The sequence below is a fragment of the Pteropus medius genome, unplaced genomic scaffold (genome assembly GCF_902729225.1).
Source record: "Pteropus medius unplaced genomic scaffold, Ma_sr-lr_union100, whole genome shotgun sequence".
NCBI lineage: Eukaryota > Metazoa > Chordata > Mammalia > Chiroptera > Pteropodidae > Pteropus > Pteropus medius.
In genome coordinates this window covers 5,198,589-5,220,661 of record NW_024351073.1, presented here as the reverse complement: position 1 = coordinate 5,220,661, position 22,073 = coordinate 5,198,589, and the positions used below count along the sequence as shown (strand labels likewise).

The 22,073-nt window shown below is 38.7% G+C and overlaps 1 protein-coding gene across 10 annotated transcripts in view; it reads right to left on the bottom strand.

Annotated features, from left to right (window-relative positions):
- PRLR (prolactin receptor) overlaps positions 1 to 22,073 on the bottom strand; it is a 153,290-nt gene that overhangs the window by 41,332 nt on the left and 89,885 nt on the right. The window contains exon 1 of one of the 10 annotated variants that reach the window (XM_039842687.1): positions 16,392 to 17,086. The exons of the other annotated variants lie outside the window; for them this stretch is intronic. The gene's annotated coding sequence lies outside the window, so the exon portion shown is untranslated. Of the gene's footprint in view, positions 1 to 16,391; positions 17,087 to 22,073 lie in introns of those variants that run through there. 10 annotated transcript variants of the gene reach the window in all.

The following is a 22,073-nucleotide window of genomic DNA, read 5'->3' as shown; positions in this document are numbered from 1 at the left end:
TAAACACAATGTAAGGATTAAAATCAGAAAATTAATATTGATATAACACTACTATCTCATCTATAGATTTTATACCAATATTTCCAGTCATCTTAATTGGGATTAGATTTTATGAACAATTTGAGTGAAATTTATTGACAAATCCTGTGATAGCCATGGCTGCACTGGGAAGTTGGTCACTGTAACTCAAACGGCAAGTTTGATTTTATCTCATGGGTTCATATAAGCACTGGCAGAAGACTGCTTTTCGAAATGTAAACAACTTTGGGTGAAGATGGGCTGTTTACTGGGCTGTTGGGTACGGGCTTGGATCAGTTGGGCTGTGTCCATCAGGAATCATGGTTTCCACCTCGATCCTTCCAGTGTATCTGGCTTTAGATTTTATATAAGATATTTGGAACTCTGGGGACTGACTGACCTGGATCTGTGAGGTATGAGGTGGCAATTGCTAATTGTATCAGTCTGAGTTAGAACAAAGATGATTTCAGGACTTGAATATAAAACAGGCTCATATAGGTCTGCAGTTACTTTGAAATTTTGTTTTGATAGATAGCAATTCCTAATTTAGTATCTAACTCATGCAAAAACAAAAAAATCTAATGAGAGTAGCAGACCAAATAATGCTTTCAAATAATTTCTGTGCCTTCAAAATCCAGAATTCTGGAGATTATCCCTTGAGTAATCAAGCACTCTATATTTTCTACATTCAGCTGAGCTGACTCCACTGACGATTGAGGAGGTGACAAGTAGGTAGCTAAGGAGAGCTACCAGCAGCTTCATACCATTGAGAATGTCTCTGTCACACATCCCACCTTCTCAACAGTTCCTCTATTGGCATAATAAATGGAAAACTCAAACGCCTTTGCAATAAAAGCCTATGAGCGTAAAACAGCCACCCCCAAGGTAATGAGGTGTCTGGTGAGTCTGGAGCTTGTATCACAAATGTCTGGGGCAGCTTTCTCAGAAGCCACCAATTTTTTCTTCCATAAAATGCGGTGATGCTGAAATTTTCATTTTAAAAAACTCTGAACATTATAGAGTGCATTTTAGATTCTGATTCTGGGAATCGTTTCAGGACTTCGAGCCCTTTTTTTGATAATGTCCTAGCTCTGTTCAGAACAACTTCTGCTCTGCTCTGTTATCTCCTAAATAAAATCCAGCCTCTTTGTAAGCTCTTGCAGGGTACTTGAGGGGCCAGGAGAGGCTGGGCAAGGGTGCAGAGGGAAGGGAGCTCAGATCGAGGGCTGCATTGCAGGGGTGAAAAGTCTGGAATGCAGAGCAGCAGGGAGAGCTCTAGGGCAGGAGGACATAAAAGAGATCATGGTCCTTTCACTCATTTCTGCAGTTCAACAAATATTCATTGAGCAGCAGGCTTTGAGCTCACTTCATTCGTTCATCTCTGTATGCACTCAGCATTTAAAAAAATGCCTGGTACACCATTTAGCTGTTTTTATTCTCTGCCCCAAATTCTCCTGCACCTACTTTTGGCCCTGCTCTGCGCCCCGTGGGACTGACTCCTGTGGCTCTCTTGCCTTCCAGCTTCGGGTGGGGTTCCACCATGGTAGGCTGAGGATGGGAGAAAAGCACATCAGGGTGCCCGTTGCCCTCCTTCCCTGCCTTCCTCTTGGCTTGGTTCTGGCAGTGGTTGTGTCTCCAGCACCACAGCTCCAGTCAGGCAGCCCTTCTCCCGTGGCTCCAGCAATCAGTGGGGGTCAGCAACATCCCTCTCTCCTCATTCCCCTTTATCCAGAGAGAGTGGTGACAAATTCTTTTGTTAGCTCTCTCAATCCTGTCTATAGGAATGTAAATGGTGTCTTTATTGTATTCTCTTAAAAATTCTAGCTGAATATGTCATATTCTTCTTATCTGACCCTGACTGATAGAGCCCTTGACTGGAAAGATGTAAAGTTTCGTATATAATTTCCAACACTAGGCTGCACCAATGCAGGCTGGGGAGGCATAACTTAATAGAAACTCCTGGGGGAAAAAAATTCTCAGAGATTTAGTCTTTTATGCACTTAAGTATTATGGGTCAGTCAAAAACTAACCTGATCTCTGGTCCTGTAACCACTGAATCAACTCACACTGGCCCTATCCCGTTTCTTACAAGATGCTGAGTTGTTTTTAGAGACAAGAGAACAAAAGGGCAAGTTGTGCAGCAGAAGCATGTGCAGAGGAGAAAATGTTTCCAATTATGCCCAGAACCAAACTTTCTCCCTCCCACAGAGCCGAAAGACTGGGGCACGACCAGAACCGAACGTCAGAGCCCTTTCAGAAGCAAAAGGTCTATTGTCCAGGAAGAGCTGGGGCTGAATCCCTTACCATATCTTACCATAAATGGTCACATTCTAACCCCCCCATTGAAACTTGCCCCGCCACTACTTCTGCATACCAGGATGTGTCCCCAGTCCCTTAAAACTCCCCACAAATCCTCAATTAGAGAGATGGATTAAAGCAGGGGTCCCCAACCCCCAGGCCGTAGGCCAGTACTGGTCTGTGTCATGTTAGAAACCAGGCCACACAGCAGGAGCAGCGGGCTAGTGAGCAAAGCATCATCTGTATTTGCAGCCGCTCCCCAGTGCTAGTATCACCAACTCAACTCAGCCTCAGATCATCAGGCATTAGATTCTCATAGGAGCACTGGTCCCTGGTGCCAGAAAGTTTGGGGACCGCTGGATTAAAGCCTTGCCTCCTGTCTCCTTGTGAGTCGGCTTCACAATAAAGCTTCCCCGCCACCCAAAAGCTGGTGCCATAATATTGGCTTCTGTGCACATTAGGCAGCCAGCTCTTCCTTTTAACAGTCACAGAATTGGAAATATGGTGTCCCAAACAAGGGTCATGATAGTGCTGCTCCATGCTGCCTTCATTAGCTCCCACTTAGAGTTCTAGGCTCAGTCTGGGCTTCCCACTTTCAGAGAAAACATGCTAGTTGTTTTCAAGTGTTTTAAGGCCTGTCATATAGAGCAGAGGTCAAATAACTTCACAAGGGTCAAACAGTAAATAGTTTTGACTTTGTGGACCAAAAGTTTTTAGTTGCAACTTCTCTGCTTTTGTACAAAAGCAGCCATAAACAGTACATAAATGAATAGACTTAGCTGTGTTCCCATAAACTTTATTTACAAAAATAAACGGTGGGCTACATTTGGCCTGCAGGCCTTACTTTGCTGAACTCTGATTCATAGTGGAAAATGGATTTATTCTGGGTGTGCTCAGAAGGTGGAAGTTGGACCAATGTGCAGAAATCACAGAGAGGTCGGTTAGTGCTCATTTTAAGAAGGATCTTTTTAATGGCGATCACTTTCCTCAAATCAAATGAGCTGTTTCATGAGACATTGGGGTTTGTTTTTTTTTTTGGTCATAGTGAGAGTTCAAAGAGAGGCTAAATATTGTTGAACAATTTTCTGCAAAGCACAGAGAGCAAAGCAGATGATGCGGGAGATAACAGTGCCTCATATTTACGTATACTCAGCAAGCACTGCAAACATAGTAAGTTTTTTGGGTTTATGCGCCTGGAGGGAAGGGACTGTGTCATATCTATCCTTGCATCCTGCCCACTCCTGAAAGCCTAGTATAGTGTTTTAAATATGCTGGGCATCGACCAACACATGTTTTCTCAACTTGGCTCTTTAAGTAAAATTTTGCTGAAAGATTAATTAAACTAATTTGTCTTAAGTGCAGTCATCATTACTAGTCATATTAAATTAGTTCGATTACCTCTAATAAGCTTCAACATTTGAGTATATTCACTGAAAAGAAGAGACATAATAGTGAACATTTATCAAGTTCTAAAAATATGCCAACTACTTTGCTAAGAACTTTGTGCATTATCTTATTTAATTCTCTTCCAAAACCCATGAGATAAGTACTATTATATTGATAAAGAAGTTGAAATTTAGAGAAGTCTCATAGGTGAGAAGTGGCGTAACCAAAACTCATATGTGCTGAGATCTCTTTATGCCAAAAGCTACAACTCTTCTCATGCTTTTAATTCATTCATTCATTCATTCATTCAGTATTCAACAAACACTGATTGGTTGCCTGCTATTTGCCAAGTACTATTTTAGGTTCTGAGTATAGAGCCGTGAATGTGAACAGTTCAAGTTCATGCTCTGAAGGAAATTACACTCTAAGTGGGATATATTTGGGTGAGATATGCCATTAATAATGAAAAGATATTAAATGGTAATTCATCAGAAAACACAGAGATTAAAAAGATAATAGGTATTTCTTGTCCACATCAGAACTTTAGGTATAATATTCATTGGTGGATTTACCAAAACTCTTTCTTGTTTACTGACATTAGTCAAAGTTTAGTTTTTGGTGCTGACGAACTGTCAGAGATACTCAGAGGTTCAAGAAGAAGCTTCAAGCACTCTGGCAACTGATTCAGATCATTTTGTAGATAAGAGTGTGAAGTCTTCGAAGTGAAAATAACCCAATAAAAGAATCAGGAATCATTTTTCATGGGCAGGTCAAATCTGAGCACCATCAAACTGGGAAGCTAGAGGCAACAGATGGAAAGGAGTGGAAAGAATCAGTTAACACAAAAATAAAGAAGAAAAAAAATAACTTTTTTTTTTCTGAAACATAGAAACATGAAGATCCTAAGTTTATCTCCCAGCCCCAAGTATCGAAAATCAGTATTTGTAACAAAAGCTACAATATGGAGAGTATCTGATCCCCTACAAGGTATAAGACAAGTAAACATGCCAACTTAGGTCAAGGGAAGGGGCCTTGTTTAGAAGGAATACAGTTACCAGGAGTGGAGGGAACCAAAGGGAAATTTTAAAACTTTGATTGAGGTTGAGATTGAGATTGACAGAGGGAGCAAGAGCACTAAGGGTCAAATAGGGTAAAGCAAAATAAATTGTCAGATCCAACAGGCAAGTCCCGACTCAGAATGAGAGACAGAGCCTCAAGGTACTGCTGAGTAAACACATCCCAGAGGAGGAAGTGGAAAAATCCAGAACTTTGTGTCTTTTTGGGTGCCAATGACAAGGGGTTTGGAGTGGATGGTCTAGTTAAATGCACAGGATAAGAACTGACAAATAGTCATATTACTTTTGAAGTTCAGAATTTCTTTCATTAGTAGATTGTGAAGTGATTTCAGATTAGTGAGTCCTTACAGCATCAAAATAGTCTTATTTAGAAAAATAGCTAGAAACAGAGAAAGATAATAGTTAACTTTATTGACTGTCAGAAACCATTTTTAAGCACTTTAATGTATAGTCTCATTTAATCTTCACAAGTACATTTTGAGAACGAAGCTCCTTAATAGAGATCTAATTAAAAATGGGTAAAACATAAGTGACATTTGGAGGGAAACTATAAAATGTCATCATCGAAAATAAGTACTATTCATTCATTCATTCATTCATTCATTCATTGTTTACTCACATATTTCTTCAGCCACTAACTGAGCACCTACTATGTGCTGGGTCCTATTTAGGGTCTGTGCATGAACAATTTCATTGATTTTGTTGTTCAATAGAGAGGTAGTAGAGAGAGCAAGGGATTGACAGTTGGAAAATCTGGGTTTTGTTTCTAACTCTGCCTGTAACTCATCCTGTGGTCCTTGGTCATGCCACTTTTCTTCTATGTTTAATGTCCTTTAGTGGAAAAAAAAGGAGCTTGTAGGCTTTTAGAACTTAATGTTAAAGTATACAATAGTTTATAGTACATTGCCATTTATAATGAATATTCACTTATATCTATTATTATACTCTCCCATTTGCATTGGGTAAATAATAATACTTATTATGAAGCGTTAAAGGTGAAAATTTGTTCAGGCTTGAATCAAGTTTCTCTAGTCTTTCCACTAGAACCCTCTGCCTTCTGTGTATGATGAGTTCATGCTTAATTTTAAGAAGTATTATAAGAGTAGGGTGCAGAAAAAGAAGAGATATAGGAGATACAGAAGACAAGGAGAACTTGAGCACAGAAAGGGAAATGTGCCAGTCCTCGGAGGCTTTGTGTGTTGTGTCCGAAACCATTCAAGGCTGTTAGGATCACTGAGAAAGTGTATCCAAAGGTACAAGAAGAGAAACCCTCTAACTGGAAGAAATTTCATGGAGGCAAATTCGAGTTTAAGAAAAGGGTAGTGAAGTGTCTCGATGGACATTCCACTCACCCATTACTGGGTAGAATTACAATGAATGGGTTGTGTTATAAGGCAGAAGGCTTGGATTCAAGAGAAAAAATAACTTTTTTAATGATCATTATGCCCCAAGGATGAAATGGACCACTTTGGTAGGAGACAAGCTCCTCGTCACCCTGGATGTTTAAGCAGAGACCTTATGAAACCCTAGAGGGGTTAGCGACTTGGATCAGGACTGGAAGACCAGTAAGGGAACTTTCAGCTCTGAAATGCTATGATTCTTGGAGACCAGAGGCTTAACAATTTAAACTGTAATCTTTAATCCCTACTCTAGTGTTTAGTTATTCCTGTAGTCATCAGCTAGGAAAATTCAAGGCCCTTGTCCAGATGCTATCATTCAGGCCAAATTACTCAATTTACTTCTTTCCAAGAATTTCCTTGTATGAATTCTTGGCAGAATATCCAGGCTGACCTCCTGGTCATGGCATTTCTGAACTCCCATTCTTGATAAATATCCAGGATAAGAACTTCTCAGGAGGCAAGTCTTGAAACCAAAGTTAAACAAACACATTGAAATTCCAGTCCTCTTGATCAATAGACTCCCAGGGTTACCCTTGCACTTGTCAAGTGCCCTTGTTTTCCAAAGGGTTTTCCATCTCTAGCTTTATCAGAAGCGTGTGGATCGACTGGTATTCTCTGAGAATAATAGCTTTAACAACAGAAGATATATGGAGTGCTTTTTAACTGAAACATTGAGAAAGGTTAGTTTCATCATTGTTATAACTTACTCCAAATCACAATGAAGCAGAGCCTTATCTAAATCAGATGATTTCAAAGCCTTTTGAGAATGAGTGTAAAGTCAATAAAGAGTAATACTGAGAATTTAAAAAGAGCCAAAGTCCAGGTCTCCTTGATTGACTTGCAAGGCAGAGTAGTATTGAGAACTGAATTTTGCAAGCACAACACAAAATCGGGACCATCTGAAAGCAGAGTGGTTGTTCCTGTTCACTGAATAGCCACAGCATAAACATGCATCTGCACAAAGTGACCAATGGTCGTCTCGACAGGGCAACCATGGGGACGAGGTGACCACTTGCAGTGGACCTGAACGAAGTAGCTTTATGCTTATTTTGTCTCAGAGACCACAAGTGTAAATCTACTTTTCTGGAGAAGGTTCTAGCATCTACAAGTTGAGTTGCAATACTAATTAAAAGAACAATTAAAAACAACCTCCAAGTGATGAAAAGACATGGTCCAGAATCCTCAAGAAATAGTTTAAAAAAATAATCCCCAATTGATTGCAATATTAAGAACATTCTTAAAATGCTACCTTTGTCCTGATGTCTAAATCCCCATGAGGGAGTTTATGAAAATGTTCTTTTAAATTTGAAGCCACTAATACTGTAAGTGGAGAAAGAACACATTCTTTTAATTAAAATAGCAGATTGTTATAATTGTGATTGTTTGAATCGAGAACACCTTTTTACCTAGAAATCTAAGAGAATAAATATGTCCTGGTTTTAGTAGCCAAGGTTTAGGATTATTTAGGATTAGTAGCCAAAATTTTTCCTATTTTACACTGCCTCTTTCGGGAGACTGTTTAGAGGAGAATGTTAGGAGGAAAATCTCTTTTAATTCTCCTGTTACTTTAGCCAGTTGGCCACCATCTCAACGCTATTTGTCTCTGGCCCTTTAACCGTTTTCTCCCTCACATCTTAGGGCAACACAGCTAATAATTCTTGCGGAGTAGCAGATAACTACTAGCATGTGTCGACGCCAACACGTCTGTTCTTCGATCTAGTTGTTTGTTTAACTAACAGATATTGCCTTTTTTAGGGGTAATTGAACTTGGCAGAATGATAAATTGTGCTTCTGTTTACTCTTTTGTTCCTAAGGTTAATTTAAAAGTGCTGTTGGTGGGTAGTGGTGATGGCGATGGGAACATCTTAAACCATTAAGTTGAGAACTGAAATATCAATATCGGCGTAAAAGACTAATTCCCTAGCTGGCAGAAATGAGTCAATGTAACTTCCTCAGCCTGAGAGTGGCAGATTCAGTTTCTTTAGTCTTCTTAAACCAAGGGGGTTGGCTCCACAGAACCAGGAGGATATAGTGTCAAGCCAGATGATTTGCTTTACTTTGAGGTTCTTTAAGCACATATTTGTTCCAACAACTTCATCACAGGCTCTTACTTCTGTTTTCTTCTCATAGGTTTTAGTGACATCATTTTTCAAAGTGGCCCCATTGTATCGACCATTCGTTTTTATTAAAACAAATGTGTGTGTGTTATTTTGGCTATATACTGGCTAGGATGATTCATTGGCTACAGGCAGCATGGTCCAATGGTTCTGTAGAGGATTCTGAACCAGACCAAAAGGCACGTAAATGTGACTTGTGCCACTTTCTAGCTATGTGACCTTGAGGAAGACATATAAGTTTCTTGAAACTCAGTTTCTTCAGCTATAAAGTGGAATGCCTTTAGCTACTTCTGTGAATTGTTGTAAGGATTCGATGCACAGTATCCAGGAAATAGCAAAGTAATTAATACGTGCTAATGGTATTAACAGTTCACATTGATTGCACATTTGTTAGGCGCCAGCAATCCTGGAAATTCTGAAAGCATCTCTAGGAAATAAGAACTATTATTATCTTCACTTTGCTGATGAGAACAAGAGAGACAACTTAAGTACTTTCCCAACAACCTGAAGATAAGAAGTGGCCATGTCAGGATTCCAGAGCCCTCAGTCTGGCCACCATTCCCCACCTAAGAAGAGTGGGTAGCAAGGGTTTTGCCACCTTGAGTAAGGACTGCTGGAATAAAGATCCTAGGGCAACCTTTAAGACCAGGGCAACATCCTACTTTCTATCCCTCCTCTTTTCCACAATCCTCATTCATACGCAAGTCAGAAGCAGGGAAAGACAGAAAGTGACACAACAAACATGACAGTGGAGCCGGCGGACCACTAGTAGATCCACTGTGGAGCTTGGCCACAAACTCAGCTGTAAATTTGTTGGCTGAATGCACAAAAGTAGGTGTGAAATTCTGCGTACATGTCATTAAAAAGATTTCATACATTCTAAAGTTATTTCATTAGAAGGGAGGAGTGAACACTCTTACATACAGATCCACTCTATTTAGATCATTGAAAATCACAAATATAAATAATCATGACCTTATTATGCTATTAGCATTAGGTCATTCTGCAAACATCCACTCTTCATAAACTTAAATAGAATCATTTTTGCTACCAATATAAAATTCCCTTAAATCCAAGGTATTAAGTCAGGAACTATTTTAACAACTCATACCTGTAGCTAAAAAGGTGTTCGACTCAGATTACAGAGGTTGTGGCAATTTGTTTTTTTAATTAAAATGCTAATGTGTTGTCCATCATCTGATGAATGTGGTATATCCTTATTATGGAATCTTATTAGGCAAGAAAAAAATAAAGTACTGGTACATGTTAAAACATGGAAAGACCTCAAAAACATTATCTTAACTGAAAGAAGCCAGTTACAAAAGACTACATGTAGTATAATTACACTTATATGAATTGTCCAGAAAAGATGAATCAACAGAGAAAGAAAGTAGCTTAATAGTTGCTAGGGGCTGGGGGGGACGGGAGGAAGGAGAATGGGGAGTAACTGCTAATGTGTACCAAATTCCTTCTTGGGGTGATGAAATATTTTAAAATTAGATTATGATGATGGTCATGCAATTCTGTAAATATACTAAAACCACTGAGTTGTATACTTTAAACAGGTGAACTGGTATGTAAATTATATCACAATAAAGCTGTTTTTAAAAATGTTAGTGTGTTATTTCCCTTACTCGCAAAACTGGTACTAGATATTCCTTCATGCTCAGTAGCTCTCATTATTAACAGCACTCTTTTTGAATACAGTGATGAACATGAAAGCATTTATCTCCCCTCTTTCCCACCTCTATCTCCTGAGAGCACTGAAAATTAGTCTCGTCTTCTCTTTTAACCTGTCCACTAAATATTTGACTTCTAGGAAGTCATATTTTCAGAAATTATTGGCTCTCCATTTCTTCAGTACAACTTCCAAGTCAAACCTTCAAGTCTGCCTTCATCCCTTCCTTGAATTCTCTTTCCTTTCCAAAACCTCGCTGCCGAGGACCCGGTGTTCCAAATCAGAGCTAACCCAGAACAAAGCCTCTGTAGCTCCAGACTGCAAAGGGAACCAGAGCCAATTGTTAGTGAAAACAAAGCATGATAGGCAGAAACTGGCGAGAAAAAAAGAAAAGATGGTGTCGCACTCTCTCTTTTTTGGAGGTTGGTGGTGTAAATGAAGGTGGCTTTTATTTCAATAAGCATGCGCTACAACCGGGATTAGACTGGAACTGGGGTGCCAATGGAGAGAACTCTGAAAAATGATAATTGGCACTTAGGCATCAAGAGAAAAAGTTCTCTTCTTAGTGTTCTTGATTTGCTCCATTTACTGTACGAGCAACTAAGTTAAAGGCAAAATTGTATCCTTTGAATGGACATCCCACTTCTGTTTTTAAATACTGAGATTCTCGTTCTCCACTTGGCTCACCTGCCTGCCTAAAGGAGGTGGCAGGAGATGAGCCGCCGTGGGGTTGAGCAACTCTGACCAAACTCTCCCCCTACATTCCGAGTCTCTGGTCCAATAAGATTAGGAGGGATTTACACAAAGATCAAGGGACCAACTATGGCAAATGTGAAGTTGTTTTTAAGATAGGAGGAGGCTCTAAAATTTGGGAAGATTCTGATATTTTGACTAACTCCACGCCCTCTATCATTCAGTTATTACATCATGTAAATGTCTTGATAATTTTACCTACTGTTAATGTTTCTTTCCCCTTTGATACCTTTTCTTCTTTTTTCTTCCTTTTCCTTTCAACTTCTATCCTCTGCCGGTGACAAAGTATTTTAACTCCTTTCCACTTCCCCCTTACCTACCCAGAAAGCAGGTAAAGGGCTAAGCAGTGGCGTGAAGGTGAGCACAGGGCTTGGATTCTGCAAACATACTTTCATTGCACACCCCCACCTCCTAGAGGGCCTGATCATCACCCAAAAAGAGAGAAAAGAGAGTTTGTGGCACCAGAAAATCTGCCCAGAATCTAATTCTTACCAGGCACACCGCAAGCCAAGTAAGGTTTGTATGCTTACTTCAGAACGCAATGGGCCAGGGCCCAGAGCTTGCTTGATTTACCAAGATGCCTGGCAGGGTTTGTTCCTGTCTGTGAACATCCTCAATTACCATCTGTGCAGCTCTGATGAACACCAACCTGTTTACTGATTGCCCTTTGGGAAGCTGACTCTTCAAGCAGATTAATACATGCTTGGCGATATACAGGCCCTTACTGCCCCTTACCCCATTGCAAGATAAACAACAATCGGATAACTTGCTTGTGCCGGTGGTTGGATTTGTTTGGTTCGACTCAATTTGGTTTATAGCTTTCCTGCTAGATTCAAAAGCACCTGCAGTTTCAGCAAAGCCAACAAATGAGCCAGGCCGAGGGAGAAGAATTGAAGAGATAAGGGCCAATACAGCAGAGACGAGCTTCAGTGGGGAAGTCGTGAATCCAGAGCAGCCCTTCCCACTGCAAGCTTGAGTCTACTCTGCTGTCTCTGGGTTGGCAGCATCTCATCACTTGGGTTCTGTGGGGCATGTCTCACAAGACGGGACACGTGTTTCTGAAGGGACTGGCATGAGCTGTAGAGCTTGAGCTGTTTTCTCAAAGCTTCTTGCCGAAAACCACTTTCCAGAAGTGGATTTTTTAGCCCTAAAATTGCATAAAGTCAAGAAACACAACAGAGGATACAAATGAAAACTTCTCAAATGTCATTCGTGTGGATGGTATTATGAGTGTAATCATGCCCCCCCCCTACCAAAAAAAACCAACAACAATGTGAAAGTTTCCTATTAACTCAGGACGTGACTTTATTTGGAAATAAGGCCTTTGGCGATGTAGTTAGTTGAGATCACACTAGGAAGGTAGGCCTTTAACCCACTATGACGAGTGTCCTTCCAAAAAGTACAGAAGAGACACACAGAGGGGATGACATGTGACGACAGAGGCAGATGCGGCCGCAAGCCAAGGAATTCAAGAACCTGCGGCAGCCAGCACCCGAAACTAGGAAGAGGTGAGGAAAGGGTCCACTCAGAGTGTGAGAGGGAGCATGGCCCTGTTGAAACCTTGATCCAGACTTGTAGCCTCCAGAACTGTGACAGAATGAACTTCTGTTGTTTTAAGCCAGCTAGTTTTGGCACTTTGTTAAGGCAGCCCTCAGAAACTAATGCCAATGGTTTGTGTCTCTATAGACTTCCATTTTCTTCAGGAGAAGTTGTTTTCAGCTTACAAACCCATCCATCTAATATGGAGGAATAAAAAGGTAAATTATTTCAACCTTCACATCCTAGAGCTTCAGGAAAAGCTTGCACAGCCTATAAAGCATCGAGTCCCTTGGCTTTGTGTCCGGAACACTCAAGAGCTTTGACATCTGCATACTCCAGGCTCCCAACTCCTTTTTCTAGAACATAGATTCCATTTTCAGAAAGGCTGCCAGGCCAAAAGGCATCTTGTGAGCTCTGAATATATTATTTTATTTTATAATTTTTAAAAAAACTAACCCCAGACATCATATTGTTTTACTCCTTCCTGTTTCAGTATGTATATCCAGGAAATGTGACCATATCCTTATATAACCATAGTGTTATTTTTATATCTAAAAGAATAAGTAATAAAGGTGAAGGGGAACAAGAGGTTTGAATTTCCAGGAATAAAACAAGCGAGTCATGGGGACGTGGTGTATAGCATAGGGAATATAGTCAATAATATCGTGACAGTGTTGTATGGTGTTGGATGGTTGCTGGACTTATCATGGTGATCACTTCTTTAGGTAGATAAATGTTAAATAACTATGGTGTACACCTGAAACTAATATAATATTGTATGTTAGCTATATTGTAATAAAAATCTCTAAAAAATAAATTAATTAATTAATAATAATTTCTTGATACCATCTAATATGGATCTGGTTATATATTTGCAATTCAAAATAAGAAACAAATTGGTGAATAAGTCTGTAAATTCTTGAGTTGGAAGGAACCTCAGATAATCGACTTCTATTAACACCCACTCAAGACAGAAAGCTACATGTCCTGTTTAAATATCACAGAATTTAGTGCATAATGAAGGGCTATCACCCCGCTCAATTTCTTACTTAACAGATAGGGACACTGAGACCCTAAAAAGTATATGTTACATTACTGAGTCCCATTTTATAGTAGACAGTCTTTTTAAGAATGGAGATGCCACAGGCTTTCTTAGTAGTCAAATCTATTATTTAATTCCAAAGTTATTGTCTCTGGCTTACTAAACTCCCAATTAACTGCAATTTAAGCTCGTTTGCTCTGTGAAAATAGAGACCCATTAGCTTGGATTTCTTTCTACTAACTTCTCATGTTTCTGGAGACCATCATTAAGTAGTATGTCAGGCTTTTCCACTGATACTGAGCAACCCTAACTCTGATCACTTCCTCATAGGGTTTGCTGTATCTCCTTGAAGACTGTGACCAGCAGATGACCTCTGCACTAGAAAGGACACAGTCTCGGTCAAATGCAGTCATGTTCTCATTTTCGCCAAGTAGTCATGAGATATGCCATCAACAAAGAATGCACTCAGAACCTCCCACCAATTAGAATGTCTCTCATAAAAAAATCAACAAACAAGTGTTGGTGAGGATGTGGAGAAAAGGGAACCCTAGTGCACTGTTGGTGGGATTGCAAACTGGTACAGCCGCTATGGAAAACAGTATGGAGGTTCATCAAAAATTAAAAACAGAACTATCTTATGACCCAGCAATTCTATTTCTGGATATTTATCTGAAGAAATGCAAAACACTAATTCGAAAAGATACATACACTCCTATGTTTATTGTAGCATTACTTAAAATAGTTAAGATACGAAAGCAACCTAAGTGCCCATCAATAGATGATTTAGATAAAAAAGATGTAGTATATATATATACAATGGAATTTTATTTGTCCATAATAAAAAATGAAATCTTAACCATTTACGACGAATGAATGGACTTAAAGGGTATTATGCTAAGTGAAATAAGTCAGACATAGAAAGACAAAAACCGTATTTCACTTATATGTGGAATCTAAAGAACAAAATTAACAAACCAAATAGAAACAGACTCATAGATACAGAGAATAAACTGACAGTTGCCAGAAGGGAGGGGAGTTAGGAGGTTGGGTGAAAAAGAGATTAAGAAGTACAAAAAGGTAGTTACAAAATAGTCATGGGGGTGTAGAGCACAGCACAGGGAATGCAGTTAATAATATTGTGATAAACCTGTATGGTGCCAAGAGGATACCAGACTTACAGGGAGATCACTTTGTAAATTATATAAATGTCTAACCACTACATTGTACACCTGAAATTAATATAAAATAATATTGAATGTCAACTGTCATTAAAAAACAAAGAATGGACTCAGAAACGGGCCCTGTAGTCTTTTCAGCTATGCTTATTAACAACAACAACAACAACAACAACAACAACAAAACTCTTTACATATGAAGATGGAAAGGAAACCAGAAAGCTGAGACACGGTTGGCATTGGGCAGGCTCTTCAAATGCTCCCTGAGATGGTGAGGTGATGCTTGAGGGTTTCCGATGACCAATTCCCTGGATTGTCACACAAAGATCTGGTGCCAGGGAGACCTTCCTGCTCTCTACTGACTCTGGAGAACAAGGCAGTGAATAAGTGAGACAATCTCCAGGGTCGAAAATGTGTCTGGATAAATTAAGACACCAAGTTACAGAATCGAAGTTTAAACTAACAACCAAAAATCAGTTGATAAATCAGTCGTCTCAACTACAAGATGTCAGAAAGTTAGTTCGACCGCTGTTTTGACCGAAGTTAGCAACTACCTTCTGGCAATAAGTTAGAGCACAACTTCCATGACCTGGGATTTAATTCAATTATCTGGGGGGAAAAAAGGGGGCTTTCTGTCACATTCTACTTTTTGGTGAAAAATAAAGTGGTAAGATAGCAGGCCAATACTGGAGCCTTACTAAAACAACTTGCAAAGCAGTTTTTCCCCAAATCTGTTGCACATCGGAATCACCTGAAAACTTTAAAAAGTACAGATTCTTGGCACCTCTGCCACCAAACATTCTGGTTTAACGATGTGGGTGCCGCCTGAACATTCTAATTCTAACATGCAGCAATGTGAGAACCACCGCTCTAAAGTATTTCTTGGGACTGACATAAAGCCTCCAAGCCACCATCTATCTACATTTGGTTGAAGAACATTTTTTTCCCTTTGTGTCTACTGACCCCAAAAAGCACAATTCATTTAGGGCTCCATAAATAAAAATATAACTTAATGTTTAAAAGGGAGAAGGAAAATAATATTTAGAAACTGATTCCTGAAATAATGCAAAGCTTATAATGCATCCCGACAACTTTCTGACGTTGCAGGAAGTTTTTCCTGCTGTGAACTCTGTGGGCATTTGCCAAGTATCACCCTTGGACGATAGGAATTGGCTCCGGCTCGCACACACGTACACGGCACACACATCTATCTGCATATATTGGCTTAAGCCAAACTCTTGTCTTGCAGATGTAGAAATCGTTGCTTTGTTTCTCTAATAAAACTGGTTTTAGACAAAAAATAGGGATGATCACTCTCTTGGACCAAGTTAATTTAATAGAGAAAAGCATTCTTTTCTTTCTTCTATGTGGAACTTGAAATGAGGAAAAGTAATTCTAGTGTAAATCATGCAAACACTATAATTACTATAAATAAGAAAATTCAAGAAGATTCAATCACTGTATAGAATGATAAGGTTCCAACTCATTTCTTATATCATGTTGTTAGATAAACTGTGGCAACAGACAAAAAGAGTTGTCCTTCTTAAGCTCATACACATAGTGTTAACATTTAACGTTCAGGGTTTTTTGTTAGGAAATGCTGTTTTCAACACTGTATTTGGACTATTCATATGTTTATTTTCCCCATTGTATATCAAGTACCACTTAAAATTAAAAAAAAAGTTTTGTGTTACTTTTCTTTAGAGAGTTCTATTCTGCTGCTTTTAAACTTAGAAAACAAATATTTTCTTTGCTATTCAGTCAGAAAAATAAAATAATTCTGCCCTAGTGAAATCAGTGAAGGGAAAAGTAAAGGGAAGGAAGAGGGCAGAGAGAGAAGGATGCACACAGAGAATGAGCGGCACAAAAGACAAATGTCTCGGAGCTGCTTTCTGCCCTGGATATTTACTTGCAGACTTTCTAGACGCGCATGTAGCATTTCTGGCTGTCTTGTCGTATAAGGCTCTTGACCCAGTTTTTACATGATTTGGCTTCTGATGAGAAGGAGAGTAAAAGCAGCAAGAAGAACCAACTGCCTCACTTTTGCTGATCCGTTCGATTTTATTGGTCTGTTCTGCTTCTACATCTGTACTTGTTCTGTCTTGATTACATTGGCCGCTCGAGCCCTGGCCTATCTTCCTTGTCCGTGAACTGCTTTTCCCACTGAACTCCACAAATCCTCATCACAGGCTTCAGCTTGTCCTTCCTTCATCCTGCATTCTGTTTAAGATCGACTCCATGCTCTTCCTCCTTTTCCAGACTACCTTGCGGCTTCTCTAGCCAGGACTCAACCTCCGGATTTTCACATCTTTGTAAGATGTGGCAGTTGTGGTGCCTGCCCCAGCCAGTGCCCATTCTGAGACAGCCAGCTATGTATTGTGCTGGGTGACATTGTTCCCCACTGGCTGTTGCCATCTTGAGGTGTACCTGACCAGGGTCCCAGGGCCGCTATCACATAAGATTGTGAGACGCCTATGAGGGCATCCTCCCAAAGAGGGGAGAGCAGTGATAATCAGATTCCTTATCTTGTGGATTTGAACTGAGAAACGTAACTAGAAAAAGGAAAGCCGTAAGCATAGACGTTGAAAGGTTATGAAATAGAGAGACAGCAGAGTGGCCATGAATCTAGAGTGATTTGCTAATTCATAGGTTTGGGGTGGGGCCTGAGATTGTACATTTCTAATAAATTACCAGGTGATGCTGAGACTGCTGGTCCAAGGCCCACTTTAAGAATCACTGCCTCACAGGGGGGAAAGAAGTGCCTATCTATAACTCTTTCTTGAGCTCTTATAGCAGAGGCAGATGGTGAAAGGAAAGACTGAAAAGCGACATCACATCAATCACTGTGAATCAAAGATGTTCAGTCCCCTGTAATTTCCCATGCAGGCTACTATCAGCAAACCTTTACGAGGGTGTGAAGTTAATGTGACGGATACTTCACATTCTATTTTTTTTTAAAATCTTCATGGAGACTAGGAAATCATAATAGCTATTATTGTCCTCATTTAACTCATAAAGAAATTGAGGCTTGTAGGTTAGTGATTAGTCTAAAGACCACACAAGTTTTAAGGAACTGAGTTGTTATTTGAACCAAATCTGTTTAAGTAACAAGTCTGAACTTTCCCCACTTTTAAAGACTTTCAAAAAACAGCATAACTTTGTTTTCTTTATAGAAAATGGGATCTCAAAATATAAAACAGATAAGAGTAGTTTGAAAGGAAACAGGAAAGAGCTGTGACCAGCCCCACCCATTTGCCTTTCTGTTTGTACATTGTGGCCCCTCTGGAGGCACCAGCACAGAGGTCTAGGATTCCTAGAAATCCAGTAGGAAAACCATTTTCTGACACAGTTCTGTCTTTGCATTGGTTCGTATATTTCAAAACACTCTCCTTCAACCAAGACACAGTTACCCGATTCATCTACACAGTTGAGTGTATAATGTGAAAGGCTGTCCTCTAACTTCAAAGAAGCACACAATCACTGAATAACAAGGCAAGAAGAGAGACGTGGAAACCGTTTCTATAATGTGTCAGCTCCTTTAACAGAAAGACACTGTTAGTCTCTACTGGGAGCTGGCCAGGAGGAAAGATTTTGAAATATTAAAGAGTGAAAATATTAAAATGTTTAATCCTATTTTATAGACTAAAATAGCCGTTTATACTTGCCCACAACACACTTACGGAGAGTAAAGTTTGCAAAAAAAATTTTTTTTTTTTTTTAATTTTGATGATTTAACCTGGGCTGGGCTAGGACTAAACTTCTGACTTGAGGCTTAGAACTATATGAAACTATTCTGACAAAAATTGTAAAAGCTGTGTGCCTAACAGCTAGAGATTGAAGAATTGCCTTTCAAAAGATATCATGGTAGTGTTAGTCTTGCAAGATGAAAAGAGTTCTGGAGATTGACAGCATAACAGTGTGAAAGAATGTATGTAACACCACTGAACTGTACACTTTAAAATGGTTAAGGCAGCAATTATGTTATGTGTATTGTACCACAATTAAAAAAGAGAAGATCTCAGACTGACCACAACATTCTCACTGAGGAGAGGGGAGGCAGGAAAGTCCTTATTTGTGATTTGTTTGCTGCTTTGGTTGGGGATGAGTGGAAAGAGGATTAGGGATTTATGGAAATAGGACAGGTTTTAAAATGGATGTATATTTTGGTATTGTTAGTCATTCACAAGACATAATATAATGAGATTAAAAATTGTAGTTGAGAAAAACATCCTGTGTAGAGAATCAAAATAAAGAGTAGCTATGCACTTACTCTTATTTCCCATTTTCAAAGTCTTAAACTTACTCTGTTTAGCATATAATATGGCATACGTCAGAAGCAATTGTATGATTCAGAGCATCATACAATTGTATGATTCAGAGGATCATCCTGGATCATTCGGAAATTCTTAAAAGTATACTGTTACTATTGGAAATTACTTTATTCCAACATAACTGAGAAGCTGTCAATTGCTTTATTTACTGACAAAAAATACCAATTAAATATGATATGCCCCAAATTTAGAGATATATCCCAATTTCAAAGATAATAAAAGGTGTTTTAAAAAGTTCACCTTGGAATTGAAGATGTATGGTTAAAAAAAATAAGCCATCGTACTTTATTAATAAAGAAACTTAACCAGGTAGGATCATAAAAATAAAAAAAAGATTTTCTTAGAAGACCACTGATATAAGTATATGCCTCAAATGTTAAAAGGAGCCAGAGCAGGAGGTTAAAGATAGAGGAATGAAGCAAAATGCCTATTATATTCCAACCTTTGTTATACCATAGAATAATTTGCATTTGAGAAGTGTTTTAATGGCAAAACCAATCTGGAAATTGGATATTGCCTATATATATATATAACATATATATATATATATATATAGGCAATATATATATATATAGGCAATATATATATTGCCTATATATATGTACAAGTATATCCAAAATTATTTGGAGAATTAATTCCATATATTAATGGTAGCCTGTTAATTCTCCAAATAATTTTGGATATACTTATATTGCATTTCCTAAGACACATGGAATGGAGAATAAACTGAAGAATTTAAGTAAATTAAAAAAAATGTAGTAGAACCTGAAACATCATTAATAAAAGCACTTTGAAAAAAAATTAGTTTGGTGAAAATTAAACCATAAACATTAAACACATAACTTTAAACAATAAGGATTGATACATGAATTTCTGAGTTAATCTTAAGTTTATAAGAAAATTAAATTAAGTGAAATGCTCCATCCTAACCTATGTTTACTTAAGATTTGAGTGAAAAGAGATAATACACTATTAGGTGTATTACAGATTGGAAGAACCAGATGCCACTCTTTAAGGAACTGCTCTTATTTTATTATTTATGCTAACAGGGTGGGGATGGCTCTTTATTAGTTCCATTCAACCTAATAAATGAAGAGAAAGGTCTTCTGAACCTCTATTATGCCTGAAGCTTTTCACTTCAGGCAATATTTATTTTTAAAGTCTATAGTAATTCTTTTGAATAGTTGTAAGAAATTTGAACAACCATCAAAGCCTCACATCCTGTGTTATCCTGTGCCTGTGTTATAATCAGTTGTACTGTGGCATTTAGGATCAATCATACGGTCACTATTCAGAGGGGTCATTCATTCCCAGGCAATAACTTGAACCCTTCTTTGCCTAGTTGTCTCATCTTTGGATTATAATATGAATAATTCAATTCCTTTCAATGAAAGTGAACACATACTCTATATACATATTGCTTTCCTAGAGACTGGAAAGAATATATGCAAAATATAGTCCTGTCCTTGGCAGACTTAAGCCTTACGACATGGAGGAAAGAAGGATAAAAACTCCATGCAATGACTGCGATGCTAAGCGGAAAAACATGAGGGCTTTCATTCAGCTGGGATGCACTGCTACTACGTGCTGGCCAACATCTGCTCTGATTGCTCAGTTGCTATGCTAGACCTGTTTTAAAATATTATGAGTTTACATCTGAATAACCAAATGATGCAACCTGCCTACCCAATATCTCTTCTCCCTTTCTTACAAATACAACCCTCATTTAATTTAATGTGTTAATATACCCAACCAAAGAAAAGAGCATTTCTCAGACTGTCCTACACCTGAGAGTGGCCATACAACACAGTTCTAAACAATGATATTTAAGCAAATGCCACTAAGAACCTTTGGAAAAGCTGTTTCAAAGCAAGATGATTCAGCTGGCCCTTGACTTTTGCCCTTTTTGCTTCCCCTTATTCTTGCCTAGAGCACAGACTTGAAGCTGGAGATGGAGCAAGTATCTTGGGAGCATGGGTGGCTAAGAAGAAAGATTAATGGAACCTGGGTCCCTGATGCCACCGTCCGGCTACTTCATCAATCATGGATTGCCTGCCTCTGGACTGCTTAATACTTGAGAAAAAGAAAACTCCTAATTTGCTTCAGTTTCTGGTCAGTCAGATTTGGTGTGACATGCAATGTAATACAATTCTTACAGATACATGATCCTCAAGTTCAAAATTGGGAAATTCCACATGAAGCCATTGGAGACTAGGAAAGCCTTATGAAAAGGATAGGATTTAAAAAGGTAGAATTTTAGAGGTGGAAAAAACCAGAAAAATTATTTTGTTCAATATCCTTATAAAGATGAAAAGACGGAGGCTGAGCAAATTTCAGTTATTTGTCCAAAATCTCAAAGCTGGTTACTAGCAAAGTGAGGCTAGATAGATTCTCTTGCTATCTTGAAACATAATAGCAACCATGAAAAATTATACAATGTTTCTTAATTTGAACGGATGAATGTCAATTTCAGATGTGTAATAATTCGACAAAATGCTGCTGATGAAATTACATGTCATCTTTGACTACTTAATTTCCAATCCTCTCCTTACCTATACTCCAAGTCTGATAAATTTTACCTTCTAAATCTCTCCATTAGGGAGCTTTCCTTGACCATCTCTATCCCTGCTATTCCATGAGGACAGGGATCACGTCCATCTGTGTGAACAGGTACTGGTTAGCATTTTGTGGTTACTCAATAACTCTTCATAGCTCATACTTGGACTTGGAAAAATTGGCAATACTCTAATGTGTAGTGTTTTCATTGGATGCTTAAGTGTTTAAGTACAAACAACTTGTTGAAGCTTGTATGCCTATGAAAAATCTCTTCAGAAGTAAATAGGCTGGCAAAAAGAATCTAGAAATACAGACATCTTTCATAGAGATTAGGCATATAGTTTCAGGGATAAGGCTGCTAGGAGCCTAGGTTGAACTGACCATCACAGAATAATTGGGGTTTTCTGAAGTAGATTTTTCAGGTGAGTTTACACATGATCATACCAAGTATATCTAGGATTTTAGTGGGAATCATCAAGCAATCCAGGGAGGGGATGCTTAAGTTACGTGAGATCCTCAGAAATGAAGAGAAAAAGAAGGGTGGTATTGACTCTAATGGTTGATCTTACAGCCAAAATGAGGGAGAAAGTACAGCTAATAGTAAGCACATTTGAGTAATTAAAGAAATGGTCTGAATTTCTGGTGTGGGCAGGGCTATTCCTAAAAGTGCGTATTTTTTCTGGTGTGGGCAGGGCCATTCCTAA